This window comes from Podarcis gaigeae, assembly GCF_964106915.1.
Source record: "Podarcis gaigeae genome assembly, chromosome: 6".
Classification (NCBI taxonomy): domain Eukaryota; kingdom Metazoa; phylum Chordata; class Lepidosauria; order Squamata; family Lacertidae; genus Podarcis; species Podarcis gaigeae.
Genome location: NC_139682.1, coordinates 17,460,645 through 17,476,825, shown reverse-complemented (window position 1 = coordinate 17,476,825; position 16,181 = coordinate 17,460,645). Strand labels below are relative to the sequence as shown.

General features: G+C 41.9%; 1 long non-coding RNA gene across 1 annotated transcript; it reads left to right on the top strand.

Annotated features, from left to right (window-relative positions):
* Positions 1–541: 541 nt before the first annotated feature.
* On the top strand, positions 542–5,900 carry LOC310847446. The gene is made up of 3 exons (XR_014565810.1): positions 542–839; positions 3,215–3,283; positions 5,680–5,900. It is a non-coding gene; the product is annotated as an uncharacterized lncRNA (long non-coding RNA).
* Positions 5,901–16,181: the final 10,281 nt, after the last annotated feature.

Here is a 16,181-nt window from a genome sequence, read left to right as displayed (position 1 = left end):
AAACATGGTTTGTTTGTTGCCTGCAATAGATGGCTTCTTCCATTCCTAACTGCAACTTGAATTGCGCCCCCCACTTTATGAGTGAAACTGAAAGGAATCATGGCAACTACACCTTGATTATAGGTTTGTAGGCCCACCAAAACCAACATAAAAACAACTCCAGCAGCTAGATCATACATTAAAATAACTAAGGCTGAAATCAGTCCTATTTACCTGGGAATGCTACCCATTCAGCTCAATGGGAGTTATTTCTGAGCAGACATGTGTAGGATTGAACAGGTGAGTAAGATCTCTCTCCTGTAGAGATGGTTATTGTTTGAGATAGCCAGCTGCTGCAGCAAATTTCAAGAGAAGCAGCATCAGACCTTCATATTTGGAGTATATTTTCTATTATGTAGGAAATTGAGATGTATTTGAGCTCTCCCCCCCCCAACCCAACAGTAGGTTTAAAATGTGCCTGATACTTGTGAAAGAAAGGATAAAGCAATCTGGGTGACTTTCCTCCTGTGCTCTCTGTCCACCATCCCCAAGCCACAAGTTGATAACTGCCCCGTTTTTATACCTGCGTATTATTAGCATAAGTAGGGAAGGAGAAAAGACAAAAAAATTGCTTTAATCCAGGCTGATGTGTGACTTTGCATAGCACTTTGAATGTTATTAAGTGTTTGAATTCCTTCCTGTGTCTTTTTTAGCCTCCATGACTGTCTTTCTCTTTCGCTGACAGCCTCTGCAGGACCAAATTGACAGCTCTTTAAAGGAGCCTGACGAAAAGCAGCATTAATTAAGTCATTGCCGGACTGTAATTGTGTTAAGAAGTAAAAAATCTAATATGAGAAAAGGTTAGTGAGTCCTCTCTTGTGTCAGATTTTCTACTCTCTATGAATATTAATGCCCTTAATGAAGACAATCTTTGCCTCATCAAGCCGATGCTCTGCATTCAGGTGCCAAATCTCTGCGCCATTGATTTGTTTTTAAAGAACAAATATGTCAGGGGAGAGTGACTGTCCTGTTTCTTATCAACATCATAGAGAGTGCTTTTGTATTCCTGGAAAGAGTTTATAGATTTTTGTGTGTGTGCGTGTGTGTGTGTCTAGTAAGAGCCGCTCATGTGATGAGAGGGACAGAGAGAAAAATAGGGGTGTGTGATAATGGTGTTAAGGAATTGAATATACTGCTGAAGCAAGGTAAATTGCATGGGATAGTTTGTCGTTATCCTTGCCTCTGCTCTGCCACAGCTTCCTGTTGGTGCTGCTTTAGTGCATGAATTTTCACAAATGTCATCCTTCTGTTAACAAGAGGCTATGGCCACCGAAGTTAAATTGGTGGGATATGAATCATCATCAGCAAGAGTCCAAGAGTTTTAAACACTGGGATGAAGAGCTTTGTGATAAGGGGATGATCATCTTTTGCTGATTACCCCTTCCTCCTGCCAGGCTCATAATCGTAATGAAACTGATGAGTGATAATCTTTTCTTAATGCAAGGAGGCCCTTGGGAGCCAACGTCTTGCAAGCAATATTTGTGTGTGCGTGCGTGCGTGAGCGCATGTGTGCATCAACCTCTATCTAAAATGATTAGGTGGCCATCATTCTCTCAGCCTCAGTCTTTCCATCTGCAAAATGGGGATATTAATAGTGGCTGAACGTACAGTGCTGTTGGAAGAACAGCGGATACAATGAATGAGGAGTCTTACATTGTTAGAGTAACTGTACTGCAACAAGTATTACCAAGATACCAATATCATCATTTTAGAATGCCTTTATAGGTGTTTTGCTTCTTTAAAGCTCATCTTGTTAGCATGATGAATTTCTCATCTACTCAGATCCAAACTCTGTTTGTTTATTTAAGAGCTCCGTACTCTGCCTTTCAACATAAAAGCCTTTGAGGCAGCTTACAACAGCTTAATTTAAAACAAAACAAAAATCATCAGTAAAATCATACAAGAAAATGGCAGACATAAACACAACAGAAAACAGGTCGAAAGGGATCCAGATTTTCTTGGCTGTCATCGTGTGGTCCAACACTTTGCTCAAAAGCTGGTGCGGGAAGTTCATGATGCGATCTCCTGGGATTTTCATTTTTACTTTAAAAAAAAATATTCACAGGAAGCTCTGCATTTGATTCAGAGTTATGAGGTGAGATTTCCTGAACTAAATTGCTCTCCCCAAACTACTATCATTCCCATAATAATAAAATAAAATAAAATACTGGTGTCTATATTTTCCCACTGCAATACTAAAAGCAGCTCAGGGTGTTAGGGATGGGTAAATCTGTCAATTTTAGTTACTCTCAGTTTATCTCTCTCTCTTTTCAATCTTAAATTCATTGGGGATCGAAAGAGGAGGTACAGGAAGGCTTGCAAAGGGGTAACCCACTTGTTGTCAGTCATGTGACATTGTGGTGTCATCATGTGATTGACGAGTAAGCTGTCAAAGTTGGCCATTGGGCTGCCAAAAAGATCCCCCACCCTACTTTAATGTAACAACAAAAGGAATGTGAAATCTGACCATGGATCTTCCATGAGGTAGCAGCCAGCTGCAGTTCTACTTAGCTGTTTGAAGTCTCTGGGACAGAATCAATGGCTTCAAGTTACTAGAAAGGAGATTCCGACTAAAAATAAAGAAGAACTTCCTGATGATAAGAGCTGTTCAACAATGGAACAGACTTCCTTGGGATCCTGTGGACTCTCCTTCCTTGGAGGATTTTAAACAGAGGTCAGGTGGCCATCTGTCATGGATGCTTTAGTTGAGATTCTTCCATTGCAGGAGGTTGGACTAGATGGCCCTCGGGGTCCCTTCGAATTCCACTATTGTGTGATTCAATGTCACATAAAGTCAAGTCCACACTGGGCTGCACTTCTCTCACTCCCCATTCTGCAGTTATATCTACTGGGCTGACAGGACGTTAGTCCCAAGCCTTGAATGCAATTCTGGTTACATTTTTGGGTGAATATACTGAGTCTTATTTGGATGAATCTTGAACTCTGCCTTTCTGTCCTGCATTTCAAACTCTTGTAGTCATTGAAGGTATTCAGCTTCCAGTAAGAACCATGAGAGTCGCATGGCCCATTATTTATCTTGTTCCTATCTAATAGATCTTTGGTATCTCATGTTATAAGCTTTTCACACACATTAGTGGCAATGTACACGAATCTCCTCTCATAATTTATGTTGCCTAATTTAGTTCCGCAAGTTTTCTCTCATTTGCTTTGACAGTTTTGACTACCGATAAAGAAGACATCTTGTTTTTCCTTCTCTTCTCAGACACAGGAAGTGCTAGGAAAGGTAAACAAGCATATGGAAGCCACCAAATTATTTGCTGATAAGTAGACATGCCTCAGCCAAAAAAAGAAGGGAGGGTGATGCTAGTGTTGTCCTTCCTTTTTAAAGATGGAAATCTGCTTCAATTACTGTGAGACACATTGTCTTGCTGTGTCAATTTGCCTTCCTTCCATGCCAGGGTGTGGAGAACATGTGGTCCTCTGATGTTGCTTGGTCACAACTCCCATCACACCTGACCGTTGGTCATACTGTCTGGAGCTGCTGGAAACTGAAGGCCAGCAACATATGGAAAGTCACAGGTTCTCCACCTGTCTTCCAGACTGTGCTGTGGCCTCATCACCGAAGGATATAATGGACCCTGACAGGCACAGAAAGAAACCCAAGGCATGGTGGGGGCTGCATTCAGTTTTGCCTGCTTTGGATGAATTTGTGCAGAGCTTTTTTTCGGGGGGGGGGGAGTAGTAATTTAGGGATTATATGACATGTGTGTTGTTGTGTGGTAATTTCTGCTTGCTTCTGTGATGTCTTCTGGGACATAGTACTACGTTCTTTTTTTTTTAAAAAAAAACAAAACGAAAAACGAAACCACCCTGAATTTGGGTAAATAAATAGATGGTCACTAAGGCATCATAAATCTCCAGGGCTCTCTCTTCCTGTAAAGGCCAACGGTGTTTCCCATCACTCAGGGGAAAGGGTGTGCTTAGCATATTGACTTAGGTTGTATGTAGCACTATCAGAACATTATTAAGATGCATTTACACAACCAGGCTCTTTTAAAATTTGGTTTATGCCATGTTATCCACATGCATTTCAAGTTTGCAAGCTCCTTAATACGTGCACAGATTGCATTAGGAAACCTGGATGAGATGAGATATATACCGTATTTTTTGTGTGTATAACACAACCCCATGTATAAGACGACCCCTATTTTGGGGAGCCCTCAACAGTTGCTGAGCTTCTTTTGTAAGTTCGCTGAGCTCTTGAGCAACTTTTTGACGATCTGCCACTCAGGCTGATGGAACTGTACACCGTATACTGGCACTCACCAGATACTCTTCCTAAGCTGAGAAGAACTGGTAAGCAGCCTCCTCTCCAACATTTCCCTGCTACTGCCACAGCAGCAGCCCTTGCTTACTTAGCACTTAGAGTGGCTGAAGAAACCCAGCCAGATGGGCGGGGTATAAATAATAAATTATTATTATTATTATTATTATTATTATTATTATTATTATTATTATGGCATGTTAACCCGTGTATAAGATGACCCTCAATTTATCACAAAAAATTCAGAAAAAAGGTTGTCTTATACATGGTAAAATACGGTATGTGGATACATCTAGATGCTTAGCATGACATGTCTGCCAAAGTCACCTTATAGAAGTATAAAATGAGTTATTGAACTCGGTCTTTTTTCTCCATGCCTAAAGAACAACCCAATGCCTGCAAGATTTTGGACTCATCCAGTAGGGAATAATGTTTACATATACATACGTATAAGTTTTATTTTTTAATAGACTGTAGAGGAGGAGGAGGATGCAATGTTTTATATAGGCACAATATATACTGCCTATAACTGTCTATACTGTATCATGTAAAGTTAATTCAAGTCACTTCTTTAAAGTGTAGTGACTCACTAGGCTTTGCCCAATTCAGCTTAGAAAAGGGCCTGGTTCATATACACAGCTTTATCATTTGACAAATCCAGTGTCAAAGTGTTAGACCAGGACTAGGGAGATCTGCTTTCAAATCCCCACTTAGCACTCGGTGACCTTGGGCTGTTCACTGAATCTCAGCCTAACCTGTCTCATATGACTGCTGTGAGGATATAATAGGAAGGAGAGGACCATCCAAACTAGGCGTCATCAACCTGTTGCCCTCTAGATGTCTTGAAGTAAAATTCTGATCAGTTCCAGCCAGCATCTGGAGAGTACCAGGGTGACAAAGGCTGTTCTAAACTGACTTGAAGGGTGGTGGAACAAAAAGGTGAAAATGAAATGAAAGAAATAAGTCATGGGAGAGTAACTGTGCCAGAACATATCAAACAACACAGAGAGTGGTTTTCATTAGGCGCATGCAGGGAACTACATTATCCACCTTGCATCTTTGACTGTAGCATTTGGAAGCAACCTAGTCAGTTTTGTATATGCTCTGTGTTGTTTCTATTGGATCTGCTATTCAGATCCAAATCTGATCCGTTAAATCTGAAGCTTTGTTTCACCCCTATTTGCTACAACAGGGGATCTAAAACAGCTACAACGTTCCCCTGCTTTTCACTTAAGTGGATGAAATTTGCAGGCAAAGGACCATCTTCAAAGTGATTAAGTCTGCCAAATTTCAGGCTGATCCATCAGAGATTTCCAATGCAGGAACCTTTTTAATTATCTGTCTCCACATTACAGGTGTGGTCTTCCCTTCTGAAGAGACAAAGTCTGCCAAGTTTCAGAAAGACAGGTGGAATTATTCTCCTACAAGGGCAGATTTTCTTGTTTGGAAGTAGGAAAATATAAAACACATTTCTAGGGTGGTTTTTTTCCTAAAATGGGAAATTAATTTGAAAACTGAGGGCATGGCAGAGGTGCTTCTAGATAAGAAACCAGCTAAAGTTCATAAAGTTGGGTCCATGGAATATTGAGATAACTGATTTTACTCTTTACAAAAGAATTTCAGAAAAAGACTGGAAAGAGAAGTTGCTGAATTGCAACTTATTACCAAACTTAAAACCATGGAGAGACCTGATCTGAATAGAGACATTGGATTCTTATCTCATTATACATGATAAAGCTATTTTTAGCCATCTCACACCTTGCTTTTTCCTGTAAGACCAATTGCAGTCATTAACAGGTTTACCACACCTATCAGCCAATCACCCACTCCCACCACCCTTCTGAGTAATACCCCTCCCCACCCTCTCACTATATATAAGGGTCTGGTGACTTCTGTTTCAGTGTATCTGAAGAAGTGTGCATGCACACGAAAGCTCATACCAGTATCAAACTTAGTTGGTCTCTAAGGTGCTACTGGAAGGATTTTTTTAATTTTTCTTTTACTTTTATAAGGAAAAACTGGAAAAGTCACTCTGGTTTGCCTCATTATTTTGGAGCCACAGGGAACTGATGCATACCCCTAGTTTTCATGCTTTCTCCCATTGCCTCATAGGCAGCACTTTCCTGAGGAGTCAGTTCACACATTCAGCTGTCAATCATCAAGACGAGAGAAGTCATTACGTCCGGTATGCATGAACCCACCCAAAATTTTAGTTCAATAACTAAACTTATTTTTCCATTTATAGCACTAATGTTTTGTTTGAAGCTGTTACATGACAAGCAGACAGGCACCTCTCCAACAGTATGTCATATATTCACATAACCACCTACAGCTCACAAACGTGCAAGAATGTCCATATGTACACGTCCCCCTCCTCCCGCCGCCACCCATATGAAACCCAAACAAGCAGTAACTCTAATATGGGATCATCTTCCCAGTTAAATTTATATTCCTCACACACATAAAGCATTGAATCAACGATGTGGCAGAAAGGTTTCATTTTATTCCACTTAATTTTACTGTCCATGTGGTTTGAGAGAGAGAGTCAAAGGGGGAGTTTTGATCTGGGAGGGTATTGGATTGATTGCCCTGCAAACTAAGCCTGGTATTCTGATTTTGGAAAGACCCTATAGTAGCAGCGTAAGCATCTCGTGTTCTGCCCCAAGGAAGTGCCTTAGTTTTGACCTGGGGAGTGCACCTCTGCGGGCGTGCATGTATTCCGTACAATAAATGGGATGTTCAATAACAAGACAGGAGAAATTTAAGAGGTGTGGAAATGAAGCTAGCTACAGGATTGACCTGACTTCTTCTCTCCAATTAATTTAATTGGGAGTTTTGGTTTACTTAGCGCTTTTTATCCATCCATAGATCTAAAAGCACTTTATATGAGAATGTAAATGTCAATATCCTCATTTTGCAGATGGGAGAATAGGGGGCAGGAGAGGTTAAATGAGTTGGCCAAGGTCAGCAAGTTTAGTGCTGGAGCCAGGAGTAGATACACACACTCCTAGCCTAGTGGTGCAGAAGTTTTCAAGCTGTGCTTCAAGGATCCCCCCTGGGGTTCCTCACTGAGGAGGTTACCAATGGGCAGGCAAACATTCCTGAAAGACAGCTTGCATATCACTACTGATTTTCCCTCGCCATGCGTAGTCATTGCAGAGTACTGGGGATGCTCTAGGGTGCAGAGCCAATGCAGAGAGCTAGGCCAGTGTGTGACTTTGGAGAAGTGTGAATTTCAAAGAAGAGCTGTGTTTCAGTTGCTACATTATTTTGGGAAGTGGGAATTTGGAAGGTTCACATTAAAAGGCACACAGAATCAAATTTCTACCCGCTTTCTAACAGGGTGGAACAAGACTCACCACCATCGCTAGACTCCTGCCAGAGCAGAATCTGCACGTTCCTTGCACTGAACAATAATGTGACTATAATATTTTATTGTATATACTGCCTGGCTCACAATCCCTGTAGCAAACACAATTGGCTTTCAGTTTATTATTATGAGAGAGGGGGGGAGAGAGCCTAAGCCCAGAAGTGGAATATTTAGGGATAAGAACAGAACATGAATTTTAACAATAAAACCAGAAAGGCCGCTTGGTATATAGCATTTGGGTAACCCTCTGGGATCGACTTCTAAAGATTACCATATGTTCTGTCCCTGGGAATATGAAAAATGAAGTGAAAATATGCTTTGTGGAAAGACATTCTTTATGGCACAGGGAGAACTGTAAACTGAAATAAATACAATGCCTTCTGAGTGCTACTCAAGACGCCAGTGACCTATCAATTTCACAATTCGCGTAAAAGGGAACGAGAGGGATGACAGGTCTTTCCCAGCAGAGTAGGTGATATACTGTAAGCAGCTCTAGACCTGCTCTTGATTATTAACAGAGACTAATACAGAGTTAAGCAGGTCCTGAAAATGCCTCAAGCTAGTCTGGGAAGTCTCTTCTCTTCTTGCCATTCTTGAAACACAAGGTGGGACCCTAATATTCAGAGGGAAACCAAAATGGCCAAGGAATTGGAGCAAATTCTCCACGAGCAAAGGCTGACATACTGTATTCAGGGCATTTAAGTTTTTAAAAAATGACAAGTAGGACCTGCAGTAAAGTGTGGACTGCTCCTGTTCACGGTTTCAGCCAACCATATATTCCATGACATTCCTCCTCTCACCTGGTTTTCTGTCCCCCACCCCATCTTTCAACAGCCAGTCAGCATTCTGTGGCTCCTGAGCATCCTCAACACTCATTGGGCTGCTATTTGTTTTTAATTCCCCCAATTAGGATCTCTTTTTCCTCCCTAAGTATTTTTGTGCATTTGCAAACTAAGGCGCTCTCCCGAGTTTGCCAATACCTCTCTCTTGTCTGTGGGTTGCATCATTTTGACCAAATAAGCCCTTGCACCCATGCTGAAAAATCAATAAAAGAAAGAAAGGTGATGAGGAGTCAAGGGGTAGAAAGGATATCCCTTCCAGACTCATTCTCCTCTGATGAAATTGGTAAGAATGCTCTCCAAATACCCTAAAACAGAGGTTCCCAATTAGTTAAATACTGCAGGCCTCCTGTTTTTCGAAAGCCAAGCCATGGATATCTCTATGGTAATTTTTGCTACGTGAATGGTGCCACAGATTCCCTGGGTGAGTCATGCAGACCCCCCCCCCCCCCCCGGGGCCCACAGATCAGCAGTGAGGAGCGGCTGCCTTAAAACATTATTTCTTTGAGGTTAAGCAGATTGGACAATGATTCCATCCATCCATCTTGTGCACGCAGGTGACTGTACCTCCCACTGCAATTGCTGCTGTGCCCATGTTTCCTCATGAGAAACTGAGCTTGTTTGTTTGTTTTGCACTGATCTGAAGATAATTGTGGGAACTGTAGTTTTGCCTGGCCTTTTTCATGAAGGGTCTTTATGGGTTTCCCCAAATGGTGGTTGCATCGTGGAGCTCGACGGATGGTGGTCAAATGTCGCCTTGCACTTTGGGATTGCCTCCTCTTTTAATCTTAAAGTGCTGAAACACTCGCTGGTAAAAGCAATTTATTTTCCCACCATAACAAAAAATATTTGCTGCTTTATTCCCAAAGCACACTCAGGATTAAAGCAGCAGAAGGCAGTGAAATGGGAAATATGATGACAGGAAAATGCTCCCCCCTTTAGTGGGGTCTTTAGTAAAAAGTGTGAGAATTCCTGTGGGAGTTGTTCTGTGCCCTGCGCATGAGAGTCCAATCGCTCCCATTCAAAAGCAGCAGCTCCAAATGCCTTCCTGCTTTTTCAGCAGTTCTCTCCTGTGCATGAGAGCCACACCAGTCTTCCAGCCTTGAACAGACAGCTCAGACAGACTGATGGATTAGGAGGGATCGGTGAATCGGTCAGTTTTGCTTTCTCATCTTTCCAGTCTTAAGTTCAGTTTTCCACATTTTCGCATCCGCTTGCGATTTTTTTTTCTTTAAGTCCTCAGGAAAACTAATCAGCATTTCAGTGTGAATTGCTGGAAGTGCAACCGCAGGGATCATTCGATGTGCGTATAAAGGGTTAATCCTGACAGTGTTAAAGTATTAAGGTTTGTTCAGTTTTCTCACTAAAGTATCATCCGGATTTCTTTCCTCTCTGGACTTGGTCTGTGTTATTTGAACAACTTTGGTAACATTAATTTTCCCTAGTATGCAGTCGTACCTGATGTACATATTTTTTGCAAAGCATTCCACCCCACCCCCAATATAATGCAGTTTTGTACGCTCTTTTCAGTGGCATGTGCATTTTTGTATGCACTACTTGGCATTGCAAATTTGGGAGAAGTGCGCGTTTAAAGGGTGGCTGTGCCTCAGTTTGTGCATTCTTTCGGAAAGTACAAGTTAGGAGGAGGAAGCTGACAGCCAGTGCCATCCCCTAGACTGGTTGAATGTAAGGTGAGGGCAGGCAGAAAAAGCTTGGTGAGCCCTACTTGCTCTCATGAACCAGCTTCTTCTGCGTAAGTTACCGCTCAGCAAGTAGCCAAGTGTTTTCTCTTTATTTAGTCAGGCCATTACTGGCTCAAGCCAAGTGAGCTGAGGCTCAGATAATGGCGAAACCCCGTTCTGTATTTTTATGTTACAAGGTGCGTTCTAACCAATGGTAGAAGAGTTGGTAGATGAACGTTCTAATGGCAAGTAAGCACATGCACTTTCAACCGTCAACAGTCAGTTCTTCTTGGGGCTTTTATTGTGTAGTCCTGTGAGTTCGGGTTTTGTTTTTCCTATGAGTGAGCCATTGTCACTGACAATGTTGAATAAACATAGTTGAGGAACTTATACCGCCTTGGGCTTCTGACTTTTCCCGAACATTTAACACCCCCAATCTGGCATCTTATTTATCAGGGGAGAGGAACCTCAATGGTAGAGCCAGGGCTGGATTTAGGTTTGATGAGGCCTTAAGCTATTGAAGGTAATGGGGCCCTTTATATAGCAGGTGGGGACCATTACTTACATCATAGGAGCCTACACAACACAAAACACTGTTGCTGTATGTAGGTTTTATTTTATTTGGTTTTTTTATCTTATATTTTGGAAATGTACATCCAGGGTTTTTTTCTTTAGTTTTTTTTTGGGGGGGGGCAGAGAGTGGGGCCCTAAGCTATAGCTTGTTTAGCTTATACAGTGGTACCTCAGGTACCACTTAATTGGTACTGGAGGTCTTAACCTGAAACTGTTCTTAACCTGAGGCATGCTTTCGCTAATGGGGCCTCCCACTGCCGCCACAGTGCCAGCGAGCAATTTCCATTCTCATCCTGGGACAAAGTTTGCAACCCGAGGTACTACTTCCAGGTAGTGGAGTTGTGTAACCCGAAGCGTTTGTAACTCGAGGTACCACTGTATGTAAATCCGGCACCTGGTAGAACATTATATAATATATATATATATATATATATATATATATATATATATATATATATGCTTTCGTAGATTTTCACGGGTACAGGAATGCAGGTTTTGGTGTCCTCGGGTGTCTTCCCGTGTAAAAGTTGGGGTGTCTAGCCTGGCACACTAGCCTGGGAACTTCCTCTCTGCCCAGAACATTGGAGGCTAGACACCACACCCCCTCTACAGTATTTATAGGAACTCAAACATTGAGATCCCGCTCTGTTCCAGTAACAAGAAGCCGAAAGCACCAGCCTGAAGATGACGAGTGAGACCTCGTCGAAACGTCGCCTAGACACCCCAACTTTTACACGGGAAGACACCCGAGGACACCAAAACCTGCATATATATATATATATATATAAAATATAGGGCAGAAAAATTATATATATATTAAAAATTATATATATATATAATATAATATATATTATATAATATATAATATATAAAATATTATATATATAATATATTATATATTATATATTATATATTATATATTATATATATATAATATATAATATAATAATATATAATATATTATATATATATATATAATATAGGGCATATATATATATATATATATATATAGGGCAGAGTATGTGGGGGGGGGGTGTCATAGTTCAAGGGCAGAGAACATGCCAAGAGTTCTGAGTTCAAAGCTTCATGAAACCACTTAGAAGGATCAGTTAAGACCTCCGCCTTGAGCCCTGGAGGACCCTAGCAAGAGAAGAGAATACTATTCTAGGTGAAGAAATAGTCTGGCCTGGTAAAAAGCACCTTCCTATGTCCTGGACAGTGTTCTCGAAGCTACAAACATGAGTTTGACCAAACTGCGGGAGGCTGTGAAAGACAGGAATGCCTGGCGTGCTCTGGTCCATGGGGTCACGAAGAGTCGGACATGACTAAACGACTCAACAAAAAGATGTCCTGTGAGAGAGTAACCTAACTGACCTTGATTCATTGACATCCCCAAATGACACCTGTTTTACTCCAAAGAAATATCCTAAATTTACAGAAGGAAACAAAATATGAAAGGGGGAAATTGGGTGGGGGTGGGGAGTGCTATTCATGTTAGATTTTGTAAAGCCATTCAGTTTTATGAAAAGCCTAATATCTAAGCCTAAACTAAGTAGACAGTGATCCTTTAACACCCTGCCTTTTCATACATCCCACCATTCTATTGTTTAGGGGGACTTCGGTTGCTTATTCTTTCACCTTCCAAAGTCCTTGGAGGCTAATTCCACTAAAATACTTAAATCTGCAAAATATATAGGTTCCCCCCTTCTTCTTTTGAGGGAAATGATTGTACAGGATTCTTTTGACTCTTTAATACACATTTACACACTGCCCAAGAAATTCCTCTTTCAATTTCTATTAAATCTCTATTCATACTCCTTTCTCTGGGATCAAACTCTGCTGAGGAGTCTAGTTTAAGCTGTTCGCTGTCTTAAAGAAGAAGATCTATTAATTTAATCATTTCTATGAATCAATTCTAAATGATCTCGGCAGAGAAAATGTGTTAGCCATTTAAATCCCATCATTACATATTATATAATAATTACCACTAATTTCTACGTTGGCTGGGCCTCCATATTGCTTAACACACCTAATGTATTCAGGCTATCCACTTTACCAAATCTTTTTCTGACTTTTCATGTTAGACTTGCCACTTGCAAATGGACATAGACCAAGGTCTCAAAATAATAATTCCTGCAAAAGGTACTGTATGGATAAAGTCCTTCCTCTGTGAAGGTCATCAATGATGTGGTCTTTCGGGTGCATTGGGAAGCAGGAAGACTGTCTTTCCACACTGTGTTTAGAATTCAGTTCCACAATTTTGTTTGTGGCTATGGCCTGCAAACTACTTATTCATATGCTCTTGCACATCTGTTATCACTTATTATTTTATTCTTTATGTTTTCTCTAGGTCCACATACCTTGTACAGATCTTTACAAGCTCTTGGTGCTGGTGAGGAATAGTTTTATTCACCTGGGCCTTTGAGTCCACAATGTGCATTTCCGATCACTGCTGAGCCAAAGTTGCATTGAGGTGACACTTGGAGCTCGAATCTGGGTGTATACCATGCAAAAAACTTAACTCCAATTTTTGTTCTTCTAGGGTTGTGTTGATGAAAGCAAGCTGCCCCTTTCCTCCAGCTGCCACCACAGAGTGCTTAGGTGAATGGGCAGTGCTACTACCTGACCCTTCTGGGTTGTGCTGGAACTGCCATGGTGTCAGAAGGCAGGGGAGGAACCTCTGTTGCCCTGGCAATGCAAGAACACTCTCCTTTTCCTTCCTGCACAATGGGCAGACTATCAAAGTATCCCTGCCAAAACCATAGCAAAAGGAACGGGTTGTCTACACTTCCTACAAACAAGGTTGTGAATCTAAACCCACTCACTAGACTTTAGCTTCCTGCTTTTTTAGCCTTGTTGTAAAACAGGCTTCCTCAACCTCAGCCCTCCAGATGTTTTGAGACTACAACTCCCACCATCCCTGACCACTGGTTCTGCTAGCTAGGGATCATGGGAGTTGTAGGCCAAAACATGTGGAGGGCCGAGGCTGAGGAAGCCTGTTCTAAAATGATTTGAATGCTGTTTTGATGGGTTCTTTCTATTTTGCATTGGTAGACTGTGTTATTGGCCAATTGTTTTAATGCTGAAATTGTTAGCCACCTTGAAATCTGGTAGGGCCTGAAGGCACATGAAGCCAACATCTTGTTGCAGCTAAGCAGCTCTGGATCCAGTCAGTGCCTGGATGGATGGCCAACCAGCAACTGTATGTGTGCTGCCTTGGGTTCCTTGTAGGCATGGGTGCATATGGAAGGGGGGGAAACAAAAATAAGAGGCTGATCCATGAATGAAATTGTTGCACTGTGTTAAGCAGAATTCTACACCCGCAAGGAGTGATTTCAAACATGGCAAGCAGAATGGGTACCCTGGACCAGGGGCGGCCATTTGTCTTTCAATTTTCAGGTGTGCCCAGTGTGCGCCCAAAATTTGACACCTCCCTGCCTCTCGCCTTCCATTCTACATGTGTACTGCACCATAGCTGTGATGCCCTATGGCACCCCCTTGGCCCAGTGTGGGGGAACCAATCACGCTGCGTAAATCCGCCTCTGCCTGGATAATTTTTTGCATGTGTTACTTTGAAACCCAGGAACTCCTTTTAAAATAAAAATAAAAATGAAGACTAGCCAAATTCTGCTCTGGGGCACATGTTTTTTCACAACTACCTTCCAGTTTTGCATTGCTCTGCCATATACCCTCTATATATTTGATGGGGGTCAGAAGCGGTCTTGATGTAGGCTGATTGAACTTGGTAGAATCACAAGAGACGTCTTTGGCCCCTGATTCTCACTTCTCCTGCATCTAAAAAAAGTGCACCACGGCTGATGTTCTGAGCCCTGAGGGTCCTGTTACGTAACCAAAATTAGTATTCCTTCCTCAAGTTTACAGCTCATTTCTGATACAGGGCTGAGCCTAATGTTAATCAATGCAGCGCTCTGCTGTCTTTGACTCTGATCTGTCAAGTTTGTGCGGCTTGTCCCATCCCTAATTTTTTGCCCTTACCAGCCACCTAGCACCTCAACGTCACACACCATGTCAGGATTAGAAACTTTTGACAGATCCGTAATCATCTTGCGCTCATCAGCACTGTGGATGTTAGTCACTTCATTTCCACAGTCTAACAGTTAATATGCCTTAATTTCTCTCACTTTGTGAATATTTAATTCCTCCCTTTTCAACATCATTTTTAGGTTGTGTGAATCATTTTCAAAGCCTCCTTTGCTATTCTCCCTCCACTATCATCTGCATATTTTATGAAATGGCACAGTTGAATCTCTGAGGGCCCTTGATAAAAATGAAACTGGCAGGCTGTTCATTAGTTGTTTACCTGGAGCTGTATGAAATCCGTAGAATGGCGGGATCCCATTTGGATTTGAATTAGGCTATTCTGACACATAAGAATAGAAAACCTTCCCTGAATGCATCCATTTCTCCCTTTTCACTTCCCAATTAATAGATTTATTTTATTTTATTTTTTTGTAAAGCATTCTTTTGACCGGCTTAAGCAGCACTGGTACTTTGGCATCCAAACATTTCATTCTTAAAGCAAAGAGCTGTGATCTTCAGCGAATTAACATTAATGAGGAATTTGAGGAAATGCTAGAGAAGTCCTTTTTAAAGAGAGAGAGAGAGAGAGAATCAAATAATCATAGAAAACTGCTTGTGCTCTGAGTGTTTGTTCAGATGCATCTCTTCAGACCCAGCCATTCCTCACAGTAGTAGTAGATTTTCAGGCTGCAAGAACATCCCCAGTCACTCGAATAAAAACAACAGCTCTATGCAAGCAAGAGAATGTGTACATAGTATCCCTGCTTCCACTGAAGTGCATAAGAAAGCTGACTCACACAGACCTCAGTGTGCACAGCAAAACATCAGGAACATTATGTCTTCATTGCTGTCAACGGCTATCAGTCTGAAAGTGGTGAGAGCTCCGAAATTGGCATGGGGAGGGAAATCACATGGGGCAGCCATCTTTCCCCCTCCTTACAACCCCTGGAAACATGTTATGTAGCACAAATGTGTATAACCTGTAGCTAGCCAGATGTTCTTGGACTCCACCTCCCATCAGCCTTGGCCAGCAAGGGATGATGGGAATCTAATTCCACCAACATCTGGAGGACCATAGGTTAGCCACCGGCACTGTAGCACCTTTCCTGCCGCCATTTTTAAAATGTGCAACCAAAGTTACAATTCCTAGCCTCCGTAACCTTCAACCTGGGACATCCTTGGAATTACAGAAGCCATCCCAGCTTATGACTTGAACCCAGAACATCCCACTTCCCCCTCCCAGCACTGCCGCCACCAAGCTCACAGAGGAGGATGAGCTGGTGCTTGCAGCCAGCGCTGGCCCTTGCAGTGCTGCCATGCTCTCACCTGAGTTACCTGACAGGGCTGCACCA